This window comes from Athalia rosae, chromosome 2 (genome assembly GCF_917208135.1).
Source record: "Athalia rosae chromosome 2, iyAthRosa1.1, whole genome shotgun sequence".
NCBI classification, from domain to species: Eukaryota; Metazoa; Arthropoda; class Insecta; order Hymenoptera; family Athaliidae; genus Athalia; species Athalia rosae.
This window is the reverse complement of record NC_064027.1, coordinates 1,627,185-1,643,162: the sequence shown is the minus strand read 5'-3', so window position 1 is coordinate 1,643,162 and position 15,978 is coordinate 1,627,185. Positions and strand designations below refer to the sequence as shown.

Here is a 15,978-nt window from a genome sequence, read left to right as displayed (position 1 = left end):
GGTAAATTAAGTTGGTTCTACGAGAGAAATTCACTTTCCACACCAAAAGACGCCGTGATCCCGAGATCAAGGACTCGTCACGACGTATTTACAACGCAATAGAAACGCCGTCGGCCATACACACGTATGCACGCGTATATTCGTATATTATATACGTATGTACGTATGGTGAGTAGGTACGGCTTTGACTCGACTAAAATTAAGACAAAGCCGGCTATAGGTACGCGGGGATATTCTGAGCCACGGGGGAAACGTTTGAACGCACGAAAGAAATTTAGATGAGAAAGAATTTCGTTCACGCGTAACCGTACGCGATAAAAGAATGATTTTCAACGATGATTTTTTAAAAAGAATTTCTTCGACTCCTGCCGACGATCACATCGCTTTCGGAGGTGAACAAATTTTGAAAGTTGCGGTAGCTGATTCCCAGATGTCGCGTCGATTGAATTCTTCGCCTTAGTTTCTCGCAGGCGCCGACTGACGAGGTCGTGATTGAAGAGGGTTGGGAATTCCGCGTTTTACTCCGCACCCTTTTTTTCCTCTACCTGTTCGGGAATTGACGTGGATGCGATATAATAAGAAATCGCAAACAGGGTGATAGAAAACGTGGGCGTAATCATCGGTAAATTGAATAAACACTGCGCGAATGTGAAACGATTCGAAAAACGGTGATTCGAAACGCGACGGGCCGGTGTACGGCGTGACACGATCGTTACACTTCCACGGTAAGGTATAAACGGCCGACAACCGTAATAACGTGCAATTAATTCAATTATCCTTTTGCCACTAATTAAATGATTAAAAGAGCGAATTTTCAAACTGAGAAAAAACATCGCATCGTCAGCCCTCGCACGATTTTAATTACTGCACGCCACTGAATTTTCTCTTCGCTGTACAGTGCACGAGACGTATGGGTAAAAAAATTCCGATTCACTTGTTATGATGATTTTATTTTTTTCTATAGTCTCCATACATTTTTTTTCTATCTTTCTCAACTCTGAACGCATTTGGATATTAAATGCGATACGAGAGTGCGCGATACGGCGGTGAAAGAAAAAAAAAAAATGAAAAAAAGAAGAACCCCCCCGCACCTGGAATAGCGTAATATATGATCCTTTTGATATTATTACACGCAACAGATGCACCAAGTCAACTAAAGGAAAAGCAATCGTTCAGCTTCACGAGGGTTACGACATCATCGTTCCGCGCCCGAGTGTTGACGACGCAGACGTATCCGCGGGCCTCTCAAAAGAAATCTATCAACCACTCTCGCCAGTGCCAAAGCGATAATTTAACTTTTATCGCGTCTTTTTTTTTTTTTCTCACAAACTCACAGCCGTTAGGCGTATCTAATTATAATTAGAATGTAATACGTTACAGCTTAGACGCCTAATTTTTACAATTTTTCATCCTTCTTTTTACTGCTTCAGAAATTTTTTGCTTCTCCGGGTACGATTATATTATACATCACACGAATGGATTGAGTAACTAGGAGAGTTCGGTGAAACGTGTGGGTGCACATGGTTGTAATAATTGAGACTGGTGTTCGATCGTAACTAATATAGGAGCGAGTAAGTTTTAGTATTTATGAGAGACAAGTACGACGAGTTGTTTGGCGTTTAGCGGAGATATATACGCTTCGGGTATCATATGTATATTAGGAATTGGATATATTTTTAGCGGTGTCAGCATGGGTGGCCCCGTCGTGTCTTACAACCCTCTCTTCTTCTCGTTCTCTCTTTTTTTTTTTCTCTTTTCTTTTTATTTCTTTTTTCTCTCCTTCGTCTCGCGTAACGCCTTTAAATACCTCTAAAAATAAACTAATTTGTCTGAAATTTATCACCGACAATTTACAACAGTGCAAAGATGGAATTTCCAGCGTCATAATGATACGTACGAATTCCTTTCTTTTTTCCCCTTTACTCTGCATTCCGTCAAAATTTAATTTTTCATATTTTCATTTCATATATTTTTCAGCCAATATTAAATTGTTTTTTACTTTTTATTCTATTTTTTTTTTTTTTTTCTCTCTCTCGTTACCGATGGTATTCGAACAACGAACGGAGCAGCAAGTTTGAATTTCAATTTTCCACGTGATCCAATATAAAAGCGTAATTTTTTCATATCGAGTAGAAAAATGAATTAATGAAAATGAAAAAAATAAAACAAAAAGAGCGAACCTTTGTACCGGGGCTGACGGAAGCTGCGCTGCGTACATAGGTGTGTACATATGTACACGTACGTCGCACGCACCCGTATCAAGAGCACACCGATTCCTGGGGAAATTAAGAACAAATATTTTTCCAAACATGTTGTGTGCGCGTACCTACCGATGGAAAGCAAAATAAATAAATAAATGAATTACTGAAAAATATCGCGGCTATCGAAAAAAAAAAAAAAAAAAAAAGGAAATTCCCAAGTGTGATCGAAATCTTTTTATTTTTATTCGTCTAATTCGATCGTCGAATCATTTTTTTTTTTCCACCTCCGACAACCGCGGATCCCATACAATTCCTCAACGTCGAAATCTTTGTCGCTGGAAAAATAATTTCGCATCGCGTAGTGGGCGTTGTCGGGATCGATGCGATCGACGTTCGAAGATAATTAGCCGTGTTTACAACGAGTGGTCCAAAAGGGAACATATGGCGGCGAAAATATTCCTCTCCAGGATAAACAAATACCGGTCCGCCACGTCTGAAATCCGTCCCTACGATCCCCTACCCCGGCGCATCGCATCCCCCCCCGTCGACAATAGAGGAGTTAATGAAAGATGCGACGCTAGTTATAAATGCCATAACTCAACGGGGAGTCCCCGGGCTCCAGGCAGTCCCGCTGCAACTCCGCTCCCCCCAATCCTTATTATATGCGTACGAATTTTGCCTCCTGCGCGCATTCGTACGTACGATATATTCCTCTTCACCCCCTTATCGCGCGTATACTATGGGTACGGTATACATATATGTATACTAACCAATTCCACTGTGTGACTTCTGACTCATTCCTAATCGCAATTCTCCGCACCGAGGACATATTCGTAAGGAGACGCGTATGGGGTAGAAAATCCGATAAATGCATCCTTTTTTTTTTTTTGTACTCTAATACTATACGGATATTTTTGGCAAAATGGAATTGAAAACTTCCCGAAAATTATTAACTATCATTTGACGATCGCAAAATTATGACGATTGAAAAAAAAAAAGGATCATATCATCGAATGGATAACGTTTGTCGCGAGATCCTCGGGAAATCGAGCGAATCAAAGGTCAGCCGCTCTTCGTACGCGATCCCCCCCGTGACAGTCGATCGTTCATAATCGATCAAAAAAAAAAATAGGGAAGAAAGAAAGAAATCTTCTATCATAAGGATATAATCGGAGGGAAACACGTGTCCCGCGTACTGTAAGTCCTTCGCTATTATATATTTCTCGTTGTCCAGCGTAATACCTCATCTCGCAGATGTCGCGTCCAAGCATTAAGATCGCGACTTATATGACGGCATGATCGATGTCCTTCAAGTTGTCGAATAGGTACGCGAGGGCGCACAAATTACACACCCCATAAAATAATAACAATGACAATAACATTAAACGTCGCGAGCGATAATCTCTCACCGTTTCCTCCATGTTAAATTCGATGATATACGTATAATAACCGCGCGCGAATGAAAAATTCGCGTAATTGGACGCGCCTAATTATACGTGGTAATTACACGCCAGTGGGATATACGGTGAAGAGAAGTTGGAAGTAAGTAAAAAAATAATAATTATATCACAATCATTGTTATACGAATTTGGAGAAATTTCTAGCCCCCGAAATCCAGCGTGCAGCAGCCCTTGGTTTCATATGATAAAAGCGCGTTCAGCTTTTGCTCTCCATGTATTATATATATGTATGTATATATATATATATATTACGGGGCGTGTATATAGATGTACGCGATGTTGGCGCAGACGCCGTTAGTTAATCCGAGGAAGTAGTAGTTCAGCAATTAGCTACGGTGTCTAATTTAATTCATTAACGAAATGCACTCCGGTGTAAAGTCAACTTCTTATTTCACTCAAATACTTACTGCCGTTGGTGGTGGTGCAGCCTCGGATGGGTATACATCTACCCCGCGATATCTTATTGCCGAGTTCTTCGTTTCCCCAGCGACTTTTCTTAAAATTCTCCCCCTATAGATTTCCTTTTTACACGACTACTGCAATTCCAGCTAATTAAGACGCTCTCACACCCCCCCTAAGAACAAACAATAATACAGCCGAGTCCGTGTTGCACTCGTGCCCTGAAACTGCAGTAATTCTGTTTCCCAGCAGACTCCAGTTTCGCTCGCTTCGTAACCAACCGCCCCCGCCTCCGCCCCCGCTCCCCATCTACATACCATATTTACATGAAGGGCAAGAGAGACGCGACGGGCGGAACCCCTCGAAATATGCCGAGACTCGCATTCCTAAAGTAGCCTCGGCAAGAACCTCGAAGAAAAGTTGCCCCGATCGCTTCACCCTTCGTACCGGCGTAATTCTATCGCCTCGATTTAGCGGGGTAAAAAAAAGTAGCCTCGAATATTCGAAAGGAAATTTTATGGAAATTTACCGAGTTTTCTCACAATTCGCGGGTAATCGTTCTCCAAACGGATTTTCTCCTCTTTTCCTTCTTTGGCGGGAAATTATTATTTACGCTCATTCGTCACGGACGTAGTAAAATCTCCCCCCCCCCCCCCCCAGTTTTCTCCGACTGCCGGCTTACGTCGCGTACACACGTCGTTCGGAGTGAATCACACACTTGACGATAAGCAGGAGTTTCTCTGGCGGCGCGTAGCCCTCGTAGCCAGCCAGCCACAATTTCCCGCAGAGTCGGCGAATGCACCGTGTGCCACCGCGGTGTACGCCTCCCTAGTTGGCTAGATGATGGTGCCGCCCGTTCATGGGGTTGTTTCTATCTCGACGGAATCTGAGCGAAGGTATATATAATATATCGGGGGAAAAACTGTAAGTCCCTACGCTCCTCGATTCCGCATGGCGAGGTTCAAATTTTAGGCTACGCTGCCGCAGGCCCAGCAGCTACGTATTTACGAACAGTTGTTATCTATTTACAGCCCATTTATCTAAGGGGTGTCCTGTTGTTTGGTCACTACTTTCCAAAATTATTTTCTCCCTCGATCAGATCCGATCGACGTCCTTTCATCATTCATTTCATTCACGCCGATCGCGCGCGATGATCGGCGTCCCATCGCCTGTACCCTCGTCCCCGTTAATGGAGTCGACTAGAAATTTCTAGAAAACAAAAAAAAAAAAGCGAGAAAGATTCTTTTATCAAAAATTATTGCGAATTCGTTAAGATTTCGATCGAATTTATAGAAGTAACGATTTTTCGTTGATCGGAGAAAATATTATTTTTTTTCCTCGACTCCACGAGACACCGCGTAAAGATGGTATGTATAAATTGAACGAGAAAATAATCAGAAGTTATAAATCAAGTGCGTGTACGAGTGGTGTGATTCAGATTTATTATATATATATATATATATATATATATATATATATATATATATATATATATATATATATATATATATATATATAGGGGATTACGTTGCGCATCGGAATGCAGTCGAATGAATGCGTTATTCGCCGGGATCAGCTGGAGTCGTGGATTCGTAGGAGGTACGCGCGAATATCCGCATCGTCGGTGGAATAATGGTCGATGATTCGATTGAACGCGGACGCGCGGATCGCTGACCCGCGCGTTAATTTCTAGTTGGTCAAGTAGGATCCACCCGGACGGGGTGCGAAGTGTTGCGAGCGAATCGAGGGCTCAAAACTCCGACGTTCCTCTGGTTTATCGTAATTTCTTTTCTTTCTCACCGTCGCGTTATTGTTCCTTTTTGCCAACGGGATAAAACCAGTTTGACGCGATCGATGTTAATATCCGAGGAGATATCTGTATCAAGTGGTTGAAAAAAGTGCCGCCACAGCTCGAACGTACTCGTGCGATCGGCAAACGCCGTTTGAAATAACTCGTTCCACTCAATCGCTGTCAATAATTATCGATGAGCGTTTTTAACGCAATTCATATATAGATGTAAATTACATCTCGCGGCAAATATCGAAGCCGGCCGGTTTCAAGCGAAACCTTATCGCTGTTTTTCATTTTTCCTTGTTTTTTTTTTTTTTGTTTTTTTGCCGTATCTCGTACAACACCGCGCAAGATAGATGATGGTTTTAACATGGACAGTTAACGTAGGAGACGTAGGGTGCAGGTGGCGATTCGTTCAGAGATTAAATTAATCGAGATGATATTTATAACGAAATAGAGCGAATAATCACCGCCGACGCCGTGCGCGTCTAGTAGTTGCAATAATTTCTGCACGTAGAAGTAAAAATATTCTACCCGGCGTCGTGTTCGCGGTTGTTCATTTTTTTTTATTTATTTTGTTTTTCTTCTCTTTTCGCCGTGTCGCCGTTACAAAGAAAAGAATGTCCGTAGAGAAATGACTAGAATCAAGGTTCAAAGAAACTAAAGGGTTTCCTTTGAGGTCCTCAGACTCTGATATTGATACCACGGAAGCTTGCGCCGCAGTCTCTTCTTCAGAGATATACCTACCGTACGCTGGTTTTAGAAAAATCTTTCAGAGGCACGTGGTCTTCATCCATCCGCGTGATTACACACACCGCTGTTTATTAAACCTACGAACGAGGCGCCTAGACCTCGTAAATAAAGGCTCGGGATTGAAATTAAAAAAAAATAACAACAACAGTAACAGTAATCAAACGCTGAAAAATTTGAAACGGAGCAGCGCATCGATTGAAACAAAGTGCGATACGTAAAACAAAAATAAATAAATAAATAAATAAATAAAAAATGAGAAATGGCGGCGCTGAGAAATCCTCGGGTAAAACGACACTCCCTCAGATACGAAGACGGCGCGTATTATGTATTTATATAGCCCAGTGTATGAGGGGTACATAAAGAGAAATTTATGTCCACGGCGTACGTGGCGAGGGTACGCTCGTGCGTGGGGAGGAGGCACGGGATAGGGATAAGGGACAGTGAAAATAATAATAAACAGTTTATCTATCGAGTAAGCGGATTATATCGGGGGGTCCAAGAGGAGGAGGGAGGAGGAGGCGTCGCGGTATACGACGGGGTTATAGCGTGTCTGATGCAGGAAGGAAAGACGAAGTCCACGTGACTCTTATCTTATGTGAGTCAGATGAGGATAGGCAGGATATCGCGTTCGCCCAGTGACAGCTGCGTAAGTGTAAACCGAATAACGAACCGAGTCCGACCGTCCAACTTCATATAGCTTCATATTCTGGTTACCATCGCGCCACTTCGCGAACCGAAAAGTGACGAGATTCCATCTTTCGAATTTTTGATGGACGAGGATCGGCCGGGGAATATCGATCGCCTCAAGAACGCAAAAAAGGGTTACATATGGTATCGTCCCTGTCGCATTTAGATATACGAACGTAGAACAGATTTCCATAATTCTACATTCCCATGAATGAAACCCGGTGTAATCTCTACCTACGTGTCGAACGGGAGAGAAGAAAAAAAAAGAATTTCATTTGCTTGGTTTTTTTTTTTATCCAGAGGATTATTCAGATCCCCGTTATTGAGGATCACGTTTATACTTAACGTTCGTTCATCCTGCTTCTGTTGAATTTCAGTCGAAAACGCGCGACTCTGAATGGAGTGAAAATTTTCACGTAGCGCCAATCCACCGTAGCGAATTGATCGAAAAATTCTAATTACATTCTCGATGACGAACCTCCGTCGAATCTGGACTTTTAACGACGAAGAACTGCAGGATCGCAGGACTCGTCGCTTCGATCGGAGCCGGCGTCGTGGAGATTTTAAGGGAAACAACGACGTTTCCGAATGAAATATTGATGATCGCTCGTCTAGCGCGTTCATTTGTTCTCGATGATGACGACTGATGACGTATAAATATGCATGCCGACACACCTCTCTCTCTCCACTCTTTCATTTACGATTCGCAGTCTATCATCCGTAGCCATCGAGATGCGTACCTTCCTCGATCATCGCTACATTGGTGTAGAAAAATGCAATTAATAAATCCTGTACATATGGGTTTTCGTATAGACCGTTGCATTAGCAAGTTGAACTTTTTCGAATAAAAATCCAACCACTCCGTCATTGGATCGCCTTGATCATATCCGCGGGATTTGAATAGTTTTGAAAAAGTTGTTCGTCGTAGTTTTTTATTTTATTTATTTGTATTTTTTTTTTTTTGTAAACTTCCTCCGCCGACAACCTTTTAACGCCGCACGGATCATCATCGCATATATGCAGCGAAATCGGTTTTTCACCTGGGATTTGTTGGATCCCCCCGTTAAAAAAATCGAAGAAAAAAATAGCGCCGTCAGATTCCACGTATGACGTACTACAATGGGCGAAGAAGAAAACAAGGAAAAAAAATGTGAAACAAAAAGAAAAAAAAAGATTGACGGATGGGGTGGATAAAGTTGGCGAGGTGAATTTGTCAGATTTGTATCAATGCGTCAGAGGTGAAGCAGCAGATCGCGTATCGTGCGTAGTAAACGACGAACGGGCGGATAAAACGTCTAGGGAAATCAGTTGGGATGATAAAATATCTCGGGTTAATATTAAAAGTTTCACAGACCATAAGGTGCAGACTTCTTTCCTATTTTCTTTTTCCCATTTTTTTTTTTTTTTTTTTTTTGTTTTTAGTTCATGCCTCTGATTCCTGAAGAGATGTATCTTTCGCCTGTTTGTATTCGTTGTACGTGTAACACGCCAAGTTTCTCTCCCACCGATGCACACTCCGCACGACTTCCGTAAGATTTACAAGTTTGACTTTTCCCTACGCGAATTCAGCGGGATATTTTATTTCGTTTTTCCTTCTCCGTTTTTCTTTTTTCTCCTTTATTTTTGTTCGTCATTTTTTTTTTTTTGGAACTCGGCGCTCTGATCGAGATGAATATTCAAAAGTCCTGAAATATTTGTCGCGTAATACGCGTCCATGTCGCGCGTTAGATTTGAGACGTACATTTATAATTTCGCGCCGTATCTTGTTACGTATTCTCCACGGATCTCGAAAATTCAATAAGAATGTCACCGGATTTCCAAAGGTAAATGAAAACGACAACCTTATCAAATTTTCTAGGTGACAGACGCAGGGGAGCCCGAAGTTCGACCTATCTTCCTAATTGAGTCGGGGGGGGATCCAAAGCAGCAGCGTTCGACTTTCTACAATCGTCGTCGTTAAAGTCTTATTTCTCCTACCCTCCACCCCCCCCCCCCCCCCCCCCCCCAAGAACCCTCGGAATCGAAACCGTTATTTCTCCAACTAATCGCGGAGAAGGTTGATTCCATCGAGATGCAGCGGTTGAAACCGAAGAAAAAAAATTGAAACAAACAACCTCCTAGCTCATAACTGTGATTACAGGGTGCCAAACTCTCCGGAAAAGTTAAAAAAAAAAAAAACAGTTTCGTCCGAGTTGAGGAATCGCCGGCTAAAATCCTTCGTGCGATATATAATAAGATTAACGTGGTGAATATTTCGCTGAATCGCGTAACCCGGTACGGCGGTGAGAACGTTGTGGGGTCTGGTCGGCGGGGTAGGTGAGTGAAGATCTTGGAAGTTCATCTCGTCAGCGCGTCGTTGGCTTTTGAACCTCGGCAAGGAAGAAGGTGCTCGGAAAAAAAAAAAACAAAAAAAAAACACACACACGCACACACACACAAAAAAAAATAGGCGGGGGGGAAAAGAAAGTATGAAAAAGAAAAAATGAAAAAGAAAAAGATAAAAATTCTCCCCTGGGCACTAGTGTCACGTCTCAACAGGGAGTCCTCGGTGCGTCCTCGTTGCGTCCTCCGGTTCGGGCCAAGTGGTTTTTCCCTATCCACGTCGGATGGTAAGCGTATGGTATAACCTGACCTAGCGGCAATCCGCGGCCACAACCCTGGAATAATAAGCAACTGGGACGACACCTCCCGGCATTTCCTCACCCCCCCCTCACTCCCCTTTTGTTCCCCCTTTCTCTCTTCTTCCACTTCCGTTTTATCCCGCTTTCTCTCCGACGCTCGCACGTTTTTGGTTCCCTCCGACTCGTCGGCGTCCCCAACTCTCGCTCCTGCGATTCTCCTCCGCGTCCCTCACCCGCACATCACGGTGCGCCAGCTCCTACCTCTTTGCTTGTCTAGTGATTACGCGCTTTGATCTCCGTAATCATCAACTGTTTCCCAACCGCCAACGGCTTCGGTTCGCTTTTCGCTTCTCCGCTATACCTGGCGCTATACCCGCTTCGCACACCAGACGGTCACGGTGATCCTCTCGCTTTCCTCTCTCTGTATCTCCAACTTTCCGTTCCCCCCTGCGAACGCGATAAATTTCACGTTGATGTTTTCCAGCCAAAATCCTGCTCGTCAAGTTTTCACTCGAAGAATCGAATATTTTCCATTTTCCTCACTATTTGAGATTTGATTTTCGTCGTTGCCTCCTCACTTTTTCCCTACAACGATTACGTGAATACGAAAAAAAAACAAGTAGAGAGAACATATTTTCCGAAGGTAAAAAATAATTCCGGTGCACGGAACAAAACGTTTAATCGATTACGCGCACGAATCATGTAAGTACATAAATACTTGCGCTTTTATTGGCACAAACAATATTGTGAAATGATCCGGAATGGGGTGGCGCCTTTAATCTAGCTCTACCTTCGCTCTTATTTTATGATGTATGTACCGACGTAGGTACGTGATATCGTTCGTACGATTTTGAGTGGCGCTAATTAACCGTGCAAAATGTTTGATTTAGTGTCGAGTGGAGAACGTTATACAGCAGATTCCGAGTGATCGTGCACTTCCTCGAAAAGTGATGAAAACGTAAAAGAAAAAAGGAATGACGAGAACCGAACGAAAATATATCCTCCATGTACCTTACGACGGTCCAGGATCAGTATGCGGAAAAATTGTGGTAAACGTGCATTGTTCGAACGAGCATACGGAACGAAAAATAATTCGATATCGAAAAAAAGAATGGTGGAACACGCGTGATTCGATCGGGTAATTTCCCCCCCCCCCTCCTCCGACTTTTTCGATGTTTTTCATTTACCGCGTATTTTTTCAAATCGTTTCCGGTTCGCACAAACACGAGCCGACGCGCACTCCCGATGCGAAGAGAACGGGGGAAGAAAAAGGGGGAAGAAAAAGGGGGAGGTGAACAAAAATTGAGCAACGTTCAAAAGTTGAACCGGCAAAGGTAAATGGACAAAGGCCTAAAACAACAACCCCGGGCGTACGGGAAAACCGAAGCAACCCTCTCGATTGGTATTAGGCAATTTAAATGTAGATCGGTCGGTGCACGCATCCGACGAACTCGTGGGCATATTTGTATAGGTATCGCCAGTCGGGCGATCCATCGCGACGCAATCGTGAAACGGCTATAACGCGATGCGCGGATAGAAATTTTCACACCCCTTTCCTATGAAAATCATTCGCGAGCTTGAGGGACACGCGGGGATAGCCGCCCAGTCAGGCCGCCACTCCGTCTCCGGGAAGGGAGGGGGCTTCGCTGTGAGCTTCCCTCCTTCATTTGCGAGATAATTGGCGGCGTCGGTATAGTGGTGGTGGCAGCGCAAATGCAGTTGCAACAACATCGCCTCGAACGTGCCGATCTAATCCCAGTTGCCCACTTGATATACTATATATCGTTTCGTCGAGGCAAATAAGCTAAATTGAAACGAGCTTGTTCAAATTGGTTACCAAGATCGAGCGATTCGGGAGAACGGCTGCACACGTATACATGTGTATGTGTATATATACATATACGCGCATCGCCGACTTTGGCTAATGGAAACAGAAATTAAAACACTCTCAAACTGCATCTCCCTCTCCTCCTCCTTCTCCTCTTACTCTCCCTACTCTTACCGTGAAATATTTCTCTTCGCATTTCTCCACGTCACATTCACGTCGACGATTTAATTCGTCCCGATCCGTTTAATCCACCCTATAGCCACTTTAATTGCGCCGGAATAATGAAAACCATTTTTTCCCCTCTCGTTCGTTTCGACGAGCTGCTTACACGCGAATTTCAAGAACGGATGGGTTGAAAAACGTTCAAATTTATGAAAATCAAAACGTGAAAGCTTTTCACATTTTTGCGATTACTGGGCCCAGAATCCACAATATTTTTTTCGCAGGCCTCGTCCGATTTCGATATCTCTATTTTTTGATACAGAATTTTTCGACGAAGATCAGCGATAGCTCGATAATTCCACTGAGTGTGTACGGACGAAGCCGAAGTAAGAAGGAAACGCTAGAGTCGTGAAATAAAAAAGAAATTTATGATATTTGAATCGGGATTAGTGTAAGCGGCATTATCGTGAAAGGTAAACTTTCTTAAATTTAAACACTCGACCCCCTTGTCGCGAGGCCACCACTCAGCTTGAATAGAGTACATAAATAAATTTGTTTTCCTCAAGAGCCACCAAAGAGGAGACGTCTTTGCCTCAAGCAGTAGGCAGCCCAGACTAGCTTTCAATGTATACCTATGTATACGAAAAGCTCCGACGCCTTCCACCGCATACGTATACGTATATATTTTCCTTCAACGTTATACACTCGCTCGTACATTTCTATCTCTATTACACGGCGACTAACGAGTAACACATCCCATCCCGAAGCCCCATCTAAACAAAATCCCCGGGCAACTTTCTATTCAAGCTTTTTTATCACCTGCACGATTTTTCTTCTCTCCATTTTCTACGGAGAGCCGGTGTCAAATTATGCTTTCCGAGATGTTGTAAAGGAACCGAACGCGACTCGACCCGGGTGGTCCGCGAAATACACGGTAAATACGCCCCTTAAGACGATTACATTTCACGTACCTTTGACGCGCGGCAGACTTACGATTTCAGAATTCGTTCGCGAACGCGTACGATTGTTGGAAAGTTGTCGATTTTCGTTTCGTCGCGAAATTATTTGGTCCCGCTTCGTCGAAATGACAACCTTTAAATACAGTAGCGGAGCTTTACGGATGCGGGAAGCACGGTAGACGTCGCCCACGAACGCGAACGTCGCACCTCCCGCTCTCGCTGCATCCAGGGGATTTCGAATTGGGGCTTGCCACTTTGGGGCTCGAAGCTCGTGAGCTTGGAACTTGGGGTGGTTATCGAGTCTGGTGCTCGAGAAACTTCTCTTCCGTAAGTCACCCCTGGATTGTTGCACTCCCGCAAGTCATCGCTGCGAGTCCGTTGCGAAGGGTTGAAAAAAAATTGAACGAAAAAAAAAGGAAGAAAACTGCCCGAGACCCGGTGAATTTGAAAAATCAGGTAATAACCTTTGTCAGGATCGGTCGCGTTCAAAACCGTAGAATTCGGTATCAAAATTATTCCGGTATTTGTGAAATGAAAAATCGTCGACACCCGAATCGAAAAATATTTCTTTCAGTTTCGCATAGATAATACGAGAGAATCGACGAAAATTCGCGTAAAAGTAAAAGCCACCTCGCCGTGTACGAAGACAATCTATTGTAATCCGATTGTGAGCAATTTTTTGATAAAAAAAAAAACTACCCGGAGCGAACTCCGTGCAACCCGACGCCTGGAAATGAGTGAAAAAGGAGTGAACGAGCGCGACTGTATATTCGGTAGATGCATAATATGCACTACACCACTGGTATACGCGTACATACATACATACCTACTGAGCCATTAGGGAATTGAACCGTGCCCGCTACCTTAGGCGTTTTATAAATATGTATACATATATACCCATGCACACGCACATCTACACCGCGTTTCAAAATCAAACACAGAGCACGCGCTCATCTTTTTTTCTTTTTTTTTTTTTTTTTTTTGAAAAATACGCCCGTATGATTTTCCCCGCGGTGTATTTTCGAAATGATTTTTCTTCGAACAATTTTTTGGAAACGATTCGAGCGACGCTACTAGATCGTAAATCCGGGGAACGATCTTTGGAAACACCCTGTACAAAACGCACGCGTTGATATATCTGAATTCTACCCGTTACGATGTAGGCAACACAAAAAGTATGGACGTAACAGCGCTTTACCGTGCCTACTTTGCTGGTGAGAGCTGCAGACAAGCGCCATATGGCTGCTTTGGACCTTTATCCTACGTCACCGAGGCAACTGGAACTCTCGTGTGTCCACAGGGCTGTGAATTCACGGATTAACCATTGTTGCGACGCTGGTGTACGCACGAATATATACGGGCCCCGACCGGCGCTGGTTCTTCGCAGACCGAACATCGTCAAAGTCCTGGCATCGCACGTACCTATCCCCCATAATATACCTATACACGTATCCGCCTAATTAGCCGAGCTTTAGTTACTTAATCCAAATTAACGGGCGTGCCGGACCCTTTGAAGGATAACGACAAACTGTACGTAACGTGCGTCCGGATAGACGCGTGTAACGATAACGCGGTTACGCCGACAGGGCGTTATGCGATAAATCGCACATACCGCACCAGCCGATCCCAAGAAAGACGAAATAAATTCGGAGGTTTCGATTCGTAGGGAAGGAAATTTTCCGTACACCGGAGACTTCGAGTGTTGTTCCACTTCTCATCGGACGTTGAACGCCGCTAACCGCGGTACGCGACGGGGTAAACGCCGCCGGTCCGGTAAACACACACAGAACACGCACGAGTTTTTGCGGCATTGAAACTGCAACCGACGCCCTCGACATCTGTCCCGTGTAAACACCTCGGTAACACGGCGTTACGTACCCAACGACCTACCTACCTACCTACCTACCCACCTACCGACCAAGTACACCCCGCTCCGTTCAACCGAGTGGAACCGGCTAACCACCACCTCCGAAGTAGTACGGATCACCGGAGGCCCAACTACGATAGGATCTTTTGTTGTACTTGAACTATATAAGGGTGGAAATCCACCGGTGCGCGTATATAACACGCATGTCATGATTTTTATTTTATGACAGGCTGGCTAGTCATAAATTCAGATCAAATAGGGGGGGGGTCGATTAATGGGTTACGAATCGGGCCCGGGGGGGTTGAACGGATTTAGAATAATGATAATTGTATTACTGCGTATAATGATAAATCAATTATTTTGTTCAAAGTTTACAACAATAATAATTGTTGAGTTGTTCGAGTTACTCACTTTTGACGTTAGTGGAGCAGCAGGTAATCCTCGTTTGCGGTTTTACAGAACATGATGATCCTTAGTCGCGTCTGCCTGAGACATAGCATAAAACATTCCATTGGTATTATACCGGATATGTATACGTACAACGTACTACATGAGTGCATTTACTATACGTACAGCGAGGATATCGAATGGCAATTATTATCGGGAATAGAGGGATGCTCGTTGAAATGCGATGTAACGTGATTTTATGCGCGGGAGTCAGTTGATGTCAAACAGTTCAGTGAGTCAGTGAACCAGCTAGCCAGTCAGGCAAAGTCTGACTCGTTCATTCATCGGCGTGCACCTATAGAGCCGATCGATTTTCGCATCTCATTTCTCCTTTTTTTTTTTTCTTTCCTTCATTCATTTATTTCGTATTTTTTATTTTTCCTTTCTCCGATACCCACCCCTCTTCTGATTACGCCGGTACAACCGCTCCAGGTATAGCGCACGCGGCGTAAAATGGCGCACTGTTTTTGTTTTGTTTTGTTTTTTTTTTTTTTTTTTCAGCTATAACGTCGGAAATCAACGCTTACGGGCTCAATGCACGGGGTATAAGGCACGAGAGGTATCTGGAGTAATTAATCAAGAATTAAAAGGTTTTGGTATTGAATTCCGTGAAACGGAACCCGCGCCGCTGCCGCACGGCTGTACAGGTATGAGCGCGCCGTGGTGCAGGTCATGTTCGATTGCGGTAAAGAAAACAAAAAAAAAAAAAAAAAAAAAAAAAAAAAGAAGAATTGGTGCAACTACCTGTTATACGAAATGTATTTGTTTTTCTTTTTTTTTTTTTTTTCATTTTTTTATCGTC

General features: G+C 43.7%; 1 protein-coding gene across 6 annotated transcripts in view; it reads right to left on the bottom strand.

Moving 5' to 3' along the window:
• Positions 1-15,624, bottom strand: part of LOC105687336 — a 245,110-nt gene extending 229,486 nt beyond the window's left edge. For 3 of the 6 annotated variants that reach the window (XR_007277190.1, XM_048651016.1, XM_048651018.1), the window contains exon 1: positions 15,141-15,614. The gene's annotated coding sequence lies outside the window, so the exon portion shown is untranslated. Of the gene's footprint in view, positions 1-15,140 lie in introns of all 6 variants that reach the window. The other 3 variants (XM_048651017.1, XM_048651019.1, XM_048651020.1) reach the window with 2 other exon arrangements.
• Positions 15,625-15,978: the final 354 nt, after the last annotated feature.